Below are 14,541 nucleotides of genomic sequence, written 5' to 3'. Positions count from 1 at the left end.
CTCAAGACAGAAAATACACTAACAAACTAGAACAAGTTCAGTGGAGGCCACTGAGTCAATTAGGGTTGGAACGCCCTGAGGAGAGGCTGAGGTATAAGCATTGTTCAGCCTGGAGAAGAGGTGGCTTTGGGGGGACCTTACAGCAGCCCCCAGTACTCATGGGAAGGTCATTAAGACGACAAAGCCAGGCTTTTCATAGTGGTACATTGTGGGAGGATGACAGACAAGCTCAGAAAGTCTCAGACTGGATATAAAGAGAAAATTTTTTCCCCATGAGGACAGTCAGGCAGTGGAGCAGGTTGCCCAGGTACATTGTGCCACCTTCATCCCTGGAGGTTTTCAAGATCCAAATGGATTAAGTTCTGAGCAATATTACAGGATCCCATAATTGACCCAGTTTTGAGAAGGAGGTTGGAATAGAGATTTCCTGGGGTCATATTTGACCCGGATACCTGATGACTATGAAATGGGTATGTTGGTGCTGGATACTCCTTTTGTGTGAGACATCTGGGAGAATGGACAGATGGGAAGATCTGTCATTTTCCACATCCAGCACACATAGAAATCATTATGAATCAAATGTATTTCCAGCAGCTTCCGCAAACACCTGTCTAGACACTTTCCCATCTAAAAAGAAGCCAGTTGAGAATTTTGTTTGGTATTTGTATACATGTCCAATAGCCTGATTCTGATTGTCATCTTCAATGGCATGAAATGCATTTGGATCATATACAGTTAATAATGTATGCAAAGTCAGAATCTTCCCAGTGATTGTTAGTTAGAGTCAGATGCATTTCTAGGAAATTCTGAAAGAAAAAGAAAGTATAAGATTTGGAAGGATGTGGCATCAGCAAATTGCTGTGTTCATAATTCCCTCAGCCCTAAAATGAATTCTGGAGGGCTAATCATCATTTGTATTAGACCACTAGTATGTAGGAATAGCCACAATATATGATAGTAGGTAGAAGTTAATGACGAAGGTACTTTAAAAAAAAACAAACCAAACAAAAAAACCCCAAAAAAACCCTTCACTATTTCAGAAATGTGTATTTCTAGAAAAGAAATTCTGGGACTTCTTTAAATGGCAATTCCAGTAGTTTAGACAACATTACTGTTTATGTTCAACTTGTCACAGCTTTGCACAAATGCACAAAATGAGAAAAAAAAAAAACAAAACAAAAGGAGATGAAAAAGCACTACCAGGGTTTAAAAGGAACAGAAGGAAACAAAAGACAACTCATTCCCAGTGCAATCCAAGCTCCTTTTTGTCAGATTTAAAGGATTTCATCCAATTTCCCCATTAATCAGCTGATAAAGTGGACCCACATTCTGACATGAAGCATAAGATAATGTCAACATTATTTGCAAACTGCTACATTACACTGACAGCCTAATGTTTTTTACTGTCAAATTACTGTCATTTTATTAAAAGGACCAGAAGAGCTGGCTTTGCTAAGCACAGCTCTCAGTCCCACTAGACTCGCAAAGCTGCTCCCTCTTCCCCCGTGCTGTTCCCTGTGATGGAGCACACTGTATCCATTCGTCTGCGCAGACGGCTCTATGAACGTGGCAGCTAAGGAACAATGCAGGGAATATTAAATACCAGGACAGCTTTTTATCTGAATCACCTTTTGGTTTTTGATAGGTTTTTTGAGGTTTTGATTTCTTTTTCCCCCCTGAAGCCTTCATATGTATTATCACTACAGCTTATTCTCCTAATAGCTATTCTCTCTGTAGCGTCTGTGCTGTTTGGGCCAGATTCTGCTAACCTTACTCCATTTGAAGAACGTTTTCTTTGCTGTGTTAGTTCTAGCACTTGTGCAGTGACACGCTACACAATTTTAGAAAAGATATCGCTGTGCCACCTTCTAGATTTGCATCTACTAGTCAAACAATGTAATATTGTCACCACCTATGCTTCTCTAGAGCAAAATGAAAGCACTCGGTTAACAGATCTGGGCTAATTCATTCCATAGGCTTGCATACAAACACCCTAAACTTTATTTTGACATTGTTAATAAGGGCATAACAAGAGCTGGAAGTTGGAGACTGCAAAATTCAACCTTAAAATCAGTGACAATTTCCTAGAAATAATACTGCGAAGAGCTGACACAATGCTTACACAAGGAAAGGAAGGGCAGTCACTGTCTCCTGTGGCCTTTTAAACAAGTTTTGAGATCCCTTTATCCAGCTTTGGAAAGAATTGTTGGATTTGCATTTTTTTGAGCAGGAAAGGACCTATGACCCTCCTCTGCTGAATGGCTATGAGCACTAGTAGCAGGAATGGGATTTCTTGTGCTGCCCTCAATGCATTCATAACACAGTAGTTTAGTTTAGCTAAGGCTTAATGATTTCTTGCAGTAGAACTTAACATGTCAGTTTATCACCTATAAAGGTCAGAATGACTCTTTTTTTTTCTCAACTACATACATTAAAAAATGAAGGAAAAAAGCATCAGATGCACATCTTCTATGGTGCTCCACTGGTTTGTGTCCACAGAACCAGTCTGCTTGGTGTGACCCTTGCCTTCAGCATTTGCTTTTACAGTTAGTAATGAGCAAACAGCAATTAGAGTTGGTTCAAACAAGAGTTAGAATAACCATCTAAACTTTTCAGAAGAAAGAAAATAATAAACTCAGGACATGCTTCTCTACACATAGGTGAATACACTACAGAAATACACATAAAAGAGCAAGTCCCATAGCAACATACTTAATATGATAGGTAGGAAACAGAATAGAAGTGAGCTAAGGGTTAAAAGCATTTGGCTTTCATTGTCACTGGCAGAACTGTCAAGTATTCCTAGCTAAAATACTCTCAACCCCAGTCCAGCTCAGTGTCCAAACCAGTCACCATTCATCTCATTGAGTTTTAGTAGCCAGTTTCTAGATACATTTGTGGAATCAATCTAGAGATTTGTGGAATCAATCATTGCAAACCAGAACCAAAAGAAACTTTGATAGACATTTGCACACGAGAAACTCATGCCTCCTGTCACCACTTCTTACAGCCTATTCAACACTGGATCAGAGGATCTCTTATAAAATGTAATGACTTTTAATTAACCCATTTAAATTTATTTCTCTGCTTCATTTGGATTCATTATTTGATGTCCACCATTTAGGGAAGCACTCCATCTCATCCTCCAAGCCAGTGACAACCATCTCTTGTCCTGTTCGTGAGACACAACTCTTCTCTCATGTCAGATACCAATTCCATATTGTGGAGATACTTCCAACATCTGCTTGCATCAGTTCTCACATTAAAAAACTAAGGCTGCCGAGATGAAGTGGGTTATGGAGATTGCAGAGCAGGAAACAGAATCTCATAGGCACAGAGAGCCTTTGTGTGAAGAGCTTTTTTTTAAGTGAGCTGCATGTACACAAACACCAATCCTTAAGGTCTGGGAAATTAGCATCCTTGAAGTTTGGAGGACAATTTTCTAAGTTGGCTTGGCTAATACTGAAACATAAACAGCTCATGACTGGATTTTTCTCTACGACAGGAAGGAGTGACCTTGCCTATCCCATATGGCTGATCTGGAATGAGTTATCTGCATCAAGGACATTTCTTCATTGCCCTCATTCTGTGTTATGTGAAATTGCCAAGATGGTGCATCTCCCTTTTAAGAAAATAGATATTTAGTGTTTGGTTGTATTTTGTGTTTTGGGGTATTTTAAATATCTCATTTGCATCATACATTATTTGCTTATTATATAATTTTACCAAAACAGGTCAGATCTTCTAGTATAAACTGTGGAAGTCAGCTGAAAAACTACAGTAGGAATAAACACAAACTCAAAATAAATATAATTCATCCCAAGAACAGGCAAAAAGAGCACATCTGGTAGAATCTTAAGGCCTTTTTTTTCCTATTTCAAGTACAAATGATCTCCAGTACACTGAAATTTAATTGCAAACATTTAGTCTGATTTAATAAGCCTGAAAATCTGTCTTTTCTAGAAGAGATCACTAAATTATTTCTCTGGGTGGGGGGACGTGAAAAGAACTAGTCTTCTGCAGGGATACAATAACTGAAGGACACATCCCTACCACTATCCAAACCATGGCTCTTAAAACCTGCAGATGTCTGAAAAAGATTTTAAAGTCAAATAAGGTAGAAGATTAGGAGCTCTTTACTCCCAGGGAATTTCACATGTTTGAAGATCAGCAATTTCTTTGTCTTCTGCTGAAATGCAGCTGTCTCTGGGGTAAAGAGAAGCAGCTATATAACATCACATAGCGATGCCACACTTGACAGGAAAGGAAAAATCACACGTGAAAGCACAGTGGCATCAAGAACTTAGCTAGACAAACTGTGCAGTCATTACCCATTCAGACTATTGGGATGGAGATGGCAATTAGGCTTCCTGTACCACTGGGCCTTTAAACACTCCTGTGTGTTTAAACACTCCTTTAAACACTCTGAGCAAACCTCGAAGTTTGATATCTTATTTGAAGCCTGGCAACCACCACCTTACAGGGCCCTTTGCTCTGATACTGCTGCTGCAAGTGCTGTTCTAGTGTCATAACTGCAGATACATTTTCATTGAGGAGCAACATTTGGTTACAGACTGAGTTTGCTGGTGCTAATAACTTGGGCTGCTTCCAGAAAGGGGAAGAAAAAAAAAAGGAAAAAAAAAGAAAACAGGAAAGGCAGCAATCCAAATATGAATCAAAAGCTGTGCAACCCACAGAGTCAACAGGGACCTAACTGAGATAATAAATACCTGGCTCTGGATGAACGTTAGAAGGCTTAGCAATATGGTTCACTTGCTTCTCAAAGGCGGAAGTGCAGGGTGAAAAATTAAAGCAGATGCTGGAAACCTGAGAGACAAATAATAAGCTTTGCCGCAGGCTTAGGAGGTGGTGATGGGCTTGCCCATAAAAGAATTTTGGTACACCTAATTAAAGCATTGGTAAACGTAAAAGGCAACCAAAGAAGGAATACTGAAGCAGTTAGAATCATAGTATCGTAGAATTGTTTTGGTTGGAAAGGGCTTTTAAGATCATCGAGTCCAACCATTAACCAGTTCTTACGACCCTCACAGACTGCTGCTATAAAAAGGAGGCTGGTGATCTGTTGCTACCTTCCATAGGTTTTAAGTCATCAGAGATGCCTGTTTTGCACAGCTAGCCTTTGCATGACCTGCTTGGATGGTAGGAGTATGCCACCCTGTCACTAACACTGGACAATGGAACAGGTTGCCCAGAGAAGCTGCGGATGCCCCCTCTCTGGCAGTGTTCAAAGCCAGGTTGGATGGGGCTTTGAGCAACCTGGTCCAGTGGAAAGGTGTCCCTGCCCATGGCAGGGGGGTTGGAACTAGGTGATCTTTAAGGTCCCTTCCAACCCAAACCATTCTATGATTCTATGATTCTATAACCTACGGGCCTCTTCAGGAGAGTAAGAAGTGGCCTTCATGTGCAAAATTTAGGTTTAAGTGAAGGACTTAGATGCAGTTAAACAGGTGCTTTTGAGTTCAGCTGGAGGCCTGATCTCTACCAACAAGAAAACCATCATTGGCAACAACACGCAAGTCAAACCTCCTCCTGTCATCCACTGGCTGCCCTACGTACTGAGGCATTCAAACTAGCTATCTTGAGCTTTGCATGGTAAGTAATGCTTAGGTATCTTAATCAGACATCAATAGACAAGATAGGAGCAGGGGATTTATCCAAACAAATCTCATCTAGAGGTCAATACCCCTTACATTTTTCTTCAGTTTATTTAATCCCCAAGATATTATTGCAGCATAGCATTATGCATTACCATAGCAGTACCTTGGCGATACAGTATTGATCCTGAAGCACAGCATGCCGGTAAGTAAAAAGAACTCCTGATCAGAAATACTTTCAGAGAGTATTGCAGAGGACTGAGAAATAATACATGGTCCCTCACGCAGGGCACGCTTAGGGCCAGCAAGAGACAGTTACACAGAAGGCAGTGGGACTTCTGTACCTGATTCTTTCTGACGTGTTTGAAATGGACAGATCTTATCTACTACGGGTTACAAAATTAAAATAACTGAAAAAGTGATAATGAAAGATTGAGATTACTATCAATATGTTTAAGATTATGTACACAGTGTCCATGCCCAGACTGCCACGACTTCTCAAAAATGACAGATAGCGGCTTAGCAACTTCATCCGCCAGTTCCCTCAGGACCCGTGGATGCACCTCATCAGGTCCCATGAACTTGTGCACCTTCAGGTTCTTTAGATGGTCTTGAATATGATCTTCTACAGTGAGCGGTTCTTCATCCTTCCAGTCCCTGCCTTTGCCTTCTGCGACTTGGGTGGTGAGGCTAGAGCCCTTGCCGGTGAAGAATGAGGCAAAGAAGTTGTTGAGTACCTCAGCCTTCTCCATATCCCGGGTAACCGGGTCTCCCGTTTCCTTCTGGAGAGGGCTCAGATTTTCTCTAGTCTTCCTTTTTTCACTGACATACCCATAGAAGCTTTTCTTGTTGATCTTGACATCCCTGGCCAGATTTAATTCTATCAGGGCTTTAGCTTTCCTAACGTGGTCCCTGGCTTCTCGGACAATTTCTCTGTATTCCTCCCAGGCCACCTGCCCTTGCTTCCACCCTCTTTAGGCTTCCTTCTTGTGCCTGAGTTTATCCAGAAGCTCCTTGCTCATCCATGCAGGCCTCCTGGCATTTTTCCCTGACTTCCTCTTTGTTGGGATGCATCACTCCTGAGCCTGGAGGAGGTGAGCCTTGAATATTAACCAGCTTTCCTGGGTCCCTCTTCCCTCCAGGGCCTTCTCCCAAGGTACTCTACAAAGCAGGTCCCTGAAGGGGCCAAAGTCTCCTCTCCTGAAGTCCAAGGTAGTAAGCCTGGTGTGCTGATATTTATTTGGATAAATACAGCAGCCCTGATTTGCAATTATGACCATAAATGGCAAAATTTTGAACTCTATTTTCTTCAAGACTGGTGACTTGTCCTTGGGCGAGTAGCTGTCTAAATCAAAGCTGAAAATCTTTTAAGGCTTGCTCTGTCCTAATCAAACTATAATATATTATGGCCAGGTATGTAAAATTCTAACTACTGTTCTTTTGAAAGATACAGATGGATCAGGAGGCTTGTCCTAAAATACAGCTGAGGCTTTTTAAATTTTAAAGCCTGTTATACTGAGCTAACAGGAAGAATACATTCACAGAACTAGTGCAGTGTTGTGTTCTGCCCACCAGATGTGAAATGCTGCAGGTGCTTGCTAGATTTTTGTAATTTTTTTTTTTTTTAAATACTAAGAAACTCTTTGAAAAATAAATGCTTGCATATAATTGAAAATGTTGCCTGCTCTCTAGATGTATCTTTAGCAGAACAAAAGATCTGCAGGGATGATTAACAAGTATCACTGTTTCTCAAGCACTATCTGATTAACAGCATTCCCATTTACACAATCCTCCACTTGAATTAGCAGAACAGGGTGTCGTCAGTGAATGACAATAATGGGTCTGGTGTTGGAGCAGCATAAGGAAGTCAACTCTTTCCTGCTAACATATGCTGATCATCAGGAACTTACTTATAATCAGCTCACCTACAGTCTGTGTTTGCACAAGAGAGGAGGCAGAGGAAGGAGCATAGACTTCATCTTCAGTGTGTTTATTCATTACTAAATTAATTCTATTACTATATTAACAACCGTAATTATTTCAAACGCTGCTCATGTTGGTCAGTAAGGAGGTGTCAGCCAACCTCAGGCAACCAAATGAGGCTTCTAGCATAGGAGAAGAGTGCTCTCATATTCCTCAGGCTACCCAAATCATACCTGGCACACCTGTCTCGCCTTTCTTCAATGGCTTTTTACCACAGCTGTCTGTAAAGGAACCTAGAACAACTACAGTCCCGACTTAAGATCACATTATGTGGCTCCAAAATACATGAAACATGTAAGCCTCGATATACGGTGGAGGGGTTTACACTCCCTGATGCTGTAAGTACTTTTGAAAAGGCTGCAGATGCTTACAGAATCTTTCAAGATGGCACTGAACAAAACTGTTGTAATGGTCCCAAGGCCTGTTGGCTGAGGGAGAAAAAAAGATGTGTAAACATCTTTCTTTTACCATGACTGACTTGAGAGGAAAAAGTAACAATAAGAAAGCATGTAGTATATTTTTAACCTCCTTTTCATGTGTTTTTACAGAAGGGGAAGGTTGAAGGACCTCTATACTTTTAGATTCCTCTCAACTATCTTCAGTTGGGTAAATGCTGAGTAACTAGTCCAGTGTACTAGGTAATGAAGAATACAGGAAGATTTGGGAGAAGATTCATCCCACTTTCTCCCCTCCCCCCCGACATGTATAAAATTAAATATAAAGCAAAAGAATGATGTTCTTTGTGTCTGGATATCATGTCCATCCTCAAGAATGAGGATCTAGGGAACTACAGGCTGGCTGGCCTAATGTTGGTCTTTGAGAAGGTTATGGAACAAAGCCACCCAGAAACACATTTCCATGCACGTGAAGGACAAGAAGGTAACTAGGAAGAGCCGACATGAATTTACCAAGGACAAATCATGCCTGACCAACATTGTTGTCTCCTGTGGTGACCGGTGTGGTAGACCTGGAGAGAGCGGTCAATGTCATGTACTTTGACAAGCATGGTGAACTTGCAGCCAATCTGGAGATACAAAGAGTGGTTGGATGGACTCCATGGTGACTGGAAAACTAGATTGTATTGAAAAAATAGCTGGACAGCTGGACTGCAAGGGTAGTGGTCACTGGTTTGAAGATTTGGCGGCAGGCAGTTCTTCGCAGCACACCTCAGGGATCTATACTGGAGCCAGTACTGGACAATAGGATGGAGAGCACCGTATGTACACCTGTAGAGACCAGTTGGGGGAATGGAGGAAGGGGGATGGGAACACAGTTAATACATTGCAGGACAGGTCTTCTATTCAGGTAGACCTCTGTCACAGTGACATTAGTATGTTACAGAATCACAGAACAGTTGTTGGAAGGGACTTTTTGAGGTCATCTTATCCACCCTCCCTGCTCAAGGAGGGCGACCTAGAGCAGGCTGCCCAAGACTATGTTAATACAGAGAACTACAGTTTGAGAGTTCTGTGACAGTGTCCTGCTATTCTTGTTTCTACATTTTTTGCTGTTGTTTTCCCTCCCAATTGATTTTCTCATGTCTTTTGAGTGGCCCAGCAATACTAAGCCTGTCCTGAGAGAACATCATGCTTTAAAAATATACATCTTAAAAAAAAAAAATACACTTGAAAGAATTTATTTTAAAATGAAATAGTATCTCTGTTCCCAACACGTTTTCCTGCAAACCAGTGTTTTTCTGGGAAAATACCAGTTTCTGAGGAATATCAAAATTATACAAATTCAGGAGAAACAGAAAGAAGTAGTATCCACTGGAAAATTGCACCAATGATAAATTTCAGGCTTGTTTCGGCTCTTCTTCTGTGTAGTGCAAAATTACTTACATGCATCACCTCTTCCTTAACACAACAGCATTTGAAAGTTAGTGAATTCCTTAAATGTTAAGAAGCATGGAAGTATTAAGCCTCAGATTTCCATTAGCAGAAGTCCTGTATATTTTGTGTTTCCTTGTTTAAAGATTTCCTACACATATTTCAAAGGAGAGAGAATCTTATTTATACAGCTCTAGATAACTGGATAAGTACACTGGAGGTTTTTATTTTCTTTCTGTGCAGCATCTAATGGTTATTAGTGGGGGCTGGATACTAATATTTTAAAAACTAGGCTGAAACAGGAAATCTTTTCCTTACTATTATTGTTAAGTTTTTATGCATAGAAATTCAACTGCATTTTCTACTCTCTAGACTTTCCTCCAGACAATCCCATTTAAATCCTTCCTTTAAGCAGGGACTAACATTTATAAAATAACCATAAATTCCCTCTTGTACAAGTCCCTCTCAGCCAATATTCTAGTTAATCCTTAGATTTAAGATGCTTACAAACATAAACATGTACCTATGTTTAACACAAGGCTCTGGAAGCAAACACTGAGTATGAAAATATCCTGATAAATACATATGCTAAGAAGTCCACGTCACAGAAGCGTTTGGAGCAGAAGCCATCAAATGACAGTCTGCCTCTCTTTTCTGTTTACAACAAGCAGAGCATAAAACTTATGCTGAAAGAAGGAAGGATGGAGAAAAGGACAGACAGCAGGTAACAAACATGGTTACACACACATCCTCTCACCTACTCCTACCCATTTGCAGTAGTCCCGTCTATACTGTGTAGCAAACCACATCTTCCACGCACATTACTATGAGAGCTGTCTTCAGTGATTTTCTCCAGGTGTCTTTATTTCCAGACCACATCAACTGCTGCTCTTTTTAAGGTATCAACAAAGCTGGATTTGGAACAGAAGTATGAGTGGGATTCACGATGCTTCACTTCAGACATCTAAGGTTTAAACATCCAAATAAGTTTTACCACCCACACAAGTCAAGGGGGAAGAACTGGGTGCTTTCAGAGGGTGAGTCACCTGATCTCAATGTACTTCTGTCTCAAAAAGATGAGTTATCCTTTGAGCTTGTTTCTCCTGGTTGACTATAAGGGGAGCCTGGGCAACCAGTCAAGAGCTTGTCATCTGAGTTGTAGATACAGAAATCAGAACTGAAAAATCCAGCCTGTTTCTTTTCTCTAACAAAATTTAGAGACTTCTCTTAACTTAATAAGTAGATGCTGTTTTTCAAAAAGCATAATTTGCAAATTAACCACAGCTATACACAAGATTTCTAAATGTTGCTTGCATGAGGAACAAGAGTTGTGCTGGTATGTTAGTATCGGTAAATACCGACTTACCATCGCTTTCACTGTTTGTAAAGGCAGTAAGACATGCATAACATATATACAATATATATACACAAATGGAGAATTCATCCTTGTTAATAAAAGGTATTTTGATCATCTTAACCCTCACAGATTACGTTATTGGCCCACAAATCAGAATAAAAGCACTTTCTTGTGACGGTTAGAATTACTATACAACAACATGGATCCACGACTTTCAAGTTGAGACACGATTATTGGATCATTCAGCCTAGTCTGCTATGTAGGAAAACCAACAGAAGCCCATTCTTCCGAATGTAGCTTGCTGCTGTGGTTAATAACTCATTAGAGCCTAATTTCTCATTTAAAACTGCAAGGCTTTTACACTCAGCATTAGTTCTTACTTTTTTTCACTACTAGATTAGAGTAATTTAGTACTTGTTATTTTCTCTTGTGCAAGCAATTATAAACCATAATCAAGCTTTTTAAGTCTCTCACAGTAAGATACCTTCTGTCCTTTGAATTATTCTTCTGAAGAGCCCTTACCAAACACGTTAAATTATGTACACATGCATACAAATATTATTCAGGAGTACACAAAGTGACCTTTCAAAGGGGTATTGATTGTGGAGTTTACAAAAATTACCTGCTTATACCTTTGAACGATATCACCAAAAATTAATGAAGTTATTCCTACTATGTGAGAGATCCCAATGCCAGACTAGCTAAATATAGGTAGAAAAAAAATGGTAGTTACCACAGACCATGCCTGTGACCTATGTTTCTCTTACCCCTCTGACATAGCATGCATTACTTCAACTTCCTAATGTCAAATACGTCTAAATCAAGAGTGAACTCCAGGGAATAATTGTTAGAATAGTCTATGCCAAAAAATGACATTTTAACGATTAGCAGCTACTGCATGGTTTCCCAAGCTAGCTCAGGGAAGGTATGCTCTGGAATATGGAAGCTTTCCCCTTCCATTCCAGAATTTGAAATCCAAAATGGCTTTTAGTATTTAGACTGCTTTTTAACAACCTATCTTTCCCACCCCCCATCCAGTTTCCTGTTGTGTAATATGCTTATGTTATTTTTTCCATTTCCTCAAATCCATAATGATTGTAATAAAAAAGTAAATTCAACTCATGATCACCACTGTAAAACATACCACAAAGCTTTACCAAAATCCCTTGCGCGTTTATCCCACAGCTCTTTCAAGAGGAGTATCTGTCTGAGGATCATCTCTGCTGTCTTGACTTAGTCTTCCTTAATTCTGTCATTCTTATAGGGACCCTATTTCTGATGTAACAATAATATAGTCTTCAAATGGATAAAGAAAAAAACACACACACTTTTCTTATTAATATGCTGTATGAGAAAATCATCACTGAAATATTTTAAATATCTAAGGGAATTTTCTGTTCAAACTGTTTGAAGTTAGAGCCTCAAGTGCTGTAAAAAAGTGAAACTTCTACTAAACAGAATAACGTTAATTTTCACATGTGGAGAATTCTGATCATCAATCAGTCAGATGACTTCCAATACACATGTAGGCAGCATTCACTATAGTTTATACTTAGTCTTCTCGTTTGCTTTCAAGCCTGTAATTAACTATCCTGAAAGGTGTACTGAATTTTTTTAACAGTAAGTATTTATATCGTGATATGATCATTGCAAAATGATATAGTAAAAGCCTAAAGTCCGTGAATGTATGTTTACCAGTGTAATTCTGCAGCAGTCTTACTATCTGAAGCAAGAGCATCTTCATGCATGGATTTTTGAGCTGGTAATTGCATTATCAGAAGAATGAATTTAGAGACAAATATATTTTCCTTCTTTTTCGATATATCCTTAATAGAAGTAGTGAATTCTGTGAGATGGAGTACACATATTTTCTCTCAGTAAGAAACACAGAAGAAACAGCTACCTCCACATTAAGAAACCCCAACTCTTAACAGAAGAATGAAGAAACAAGGCAATTTATCACATGAACAAAGAGTGTTTAATCTTCATGAGATGTTTAGGGCTTCAGGATCTTGCACAAACAGATCAACAGCAATAGCACATATTACCACTTACTCTTTTGCCATAGAAGACAATGAACTATTGAGTTCATAAGTTGCTGTTTGAGTCAGCGTTTGGAGCAGTTCACTGTTTTTGCATGAGAAAGTAAAAAAAAATAGTCTATGGGAGGTCACTAAACAAAACTACTTCCCTTTATCTTCACAAAGGGGCCAGCATTTCACTTCAGGTGAAAACTTACTTTCTTGATTCTAAATTTCAATAAGAATACAAAGATAAGATCATTTAAGCTATGCTATACCAAATGGTTCTAGGCATAAAGAACTGGATAAGTGTTTAGCTTTGCAAAAGCAGAAACTCAACTCCAAGGACTGATTTACATTTGATTTCTCTCAGGGTAAAATAAGCAGAACCTTGTTTAGTCAGGAATTCTAGCTCAGTAGCTTTCTATCTTGAAAGAGCACGAGTTAGTTTAATTACTGGATATAAAGAATCACGAGAAATTTTGCCATACACCTTTATTAAATCTAAATTATTTTAAATTCATAATTGTCAAGCACATCTTTGACTGAAAAGTGGGCGTTTCCATTACGCCTGTTCCCTGGTTTGCTATTTTTCAGAATGTCAACATTTCATACTTTCTTAATACTTTCCCAATTAGGAACCTAAAAAAGAACTACACAGCCAAGCAGCTTTATTTCTGCCCTCGGCTACAGTTTCTAAAGCATTTTTTAAAATCCAAGTTTGCCAGATATTCTCTTGACATGCAATCATAAAGAAAGCCTGCCTGAAGACAAGGGTCAATGCATTGCAAACTCCTTGAAGTATCTGAGGCTGCACAAACATTTATCATCTTAGCAATATGTGCTTTAACACTAAATACCTTCAATAATTTCCATTACCAAAGGGGTTTTTCTCCCCATTAAACAAATGCAGCTGTCTTGGACAAAAATGCTGAGCTTGTGAAAATAATACTCAACCCTTCATCCAATTAATCTTTTTCATAAACTTAAAGCCAGAGATATTCTGATTCTTGTTGTGCATTTACTCAGCTGCAACAGCACCAAGGTTCTTGGACGTTGGTAACCTGGAAATTCTACTGTAAGTTGGGCCTTTTAGCACAGAACTCTGAGCCTGCTACAAAGATCCAACTATAATGCTAAAGCTGTAAAAAAGACTGCAAAGTTCTGTGTGGAGAAATGGAAGCAAAACCACTCAAAGGCAGATTTGATCCTATGTATCAGCAATCATTATATAAATGTTTTAACTTCACATTTTGACCTTTAAATTATTTTCAGTTCCTTTGCGCAGAAGGATGAGAAGTTCCAACTTGAAAAGTATGCTCTGCAACATCATTTAGAAAGATACAACCTCAAGGTTTGTTCTAATACCTGCAGTCATAGAATATTATTTCATACATTTATTATGTACCTAAATGTGGGGACAGCCCCACATTAAGATAAACACTATTGGAAAGACTGTGACGCAGACTGGACAATTCATTTGAAGCAGCAGGTTCATGTCCTTGCTCAAAACCTTTAAGTAAGGCAATGCCATGTAGAACTGGTATCATAGAACAGAGCATCAGGACTGGCTTGCAGTGTAGGTTAAAGTCATCCATGACAGCACAGGCAGATGCACATGTACACGTGGTCTCTTGAAGTGAATGACAAAACTACTCCAATGATACCCAGATTTCACTCAAAACACAATCACAAGAAATACATAAATCCCTACCTAGTGATAATAAAAACCAGCA

This window comes from Nyctibius grandis, chromosome 3 (assembly GCF_013368605.1).
Source record: "Nyctibius grandis isolate bNycGra1 chromosome 3, bNycGra1.pri, whole genome shotgun sequence".
Taxonomy (NCBI): Eukaryota; Metazoa; Chordata; class Aves; order Nyctibiiformes; family Nyctibiidae; genus Nyctibius; species Nyctibius grandis.
This window is presented reverse-complemented; position numbering follows the sequence as displayed.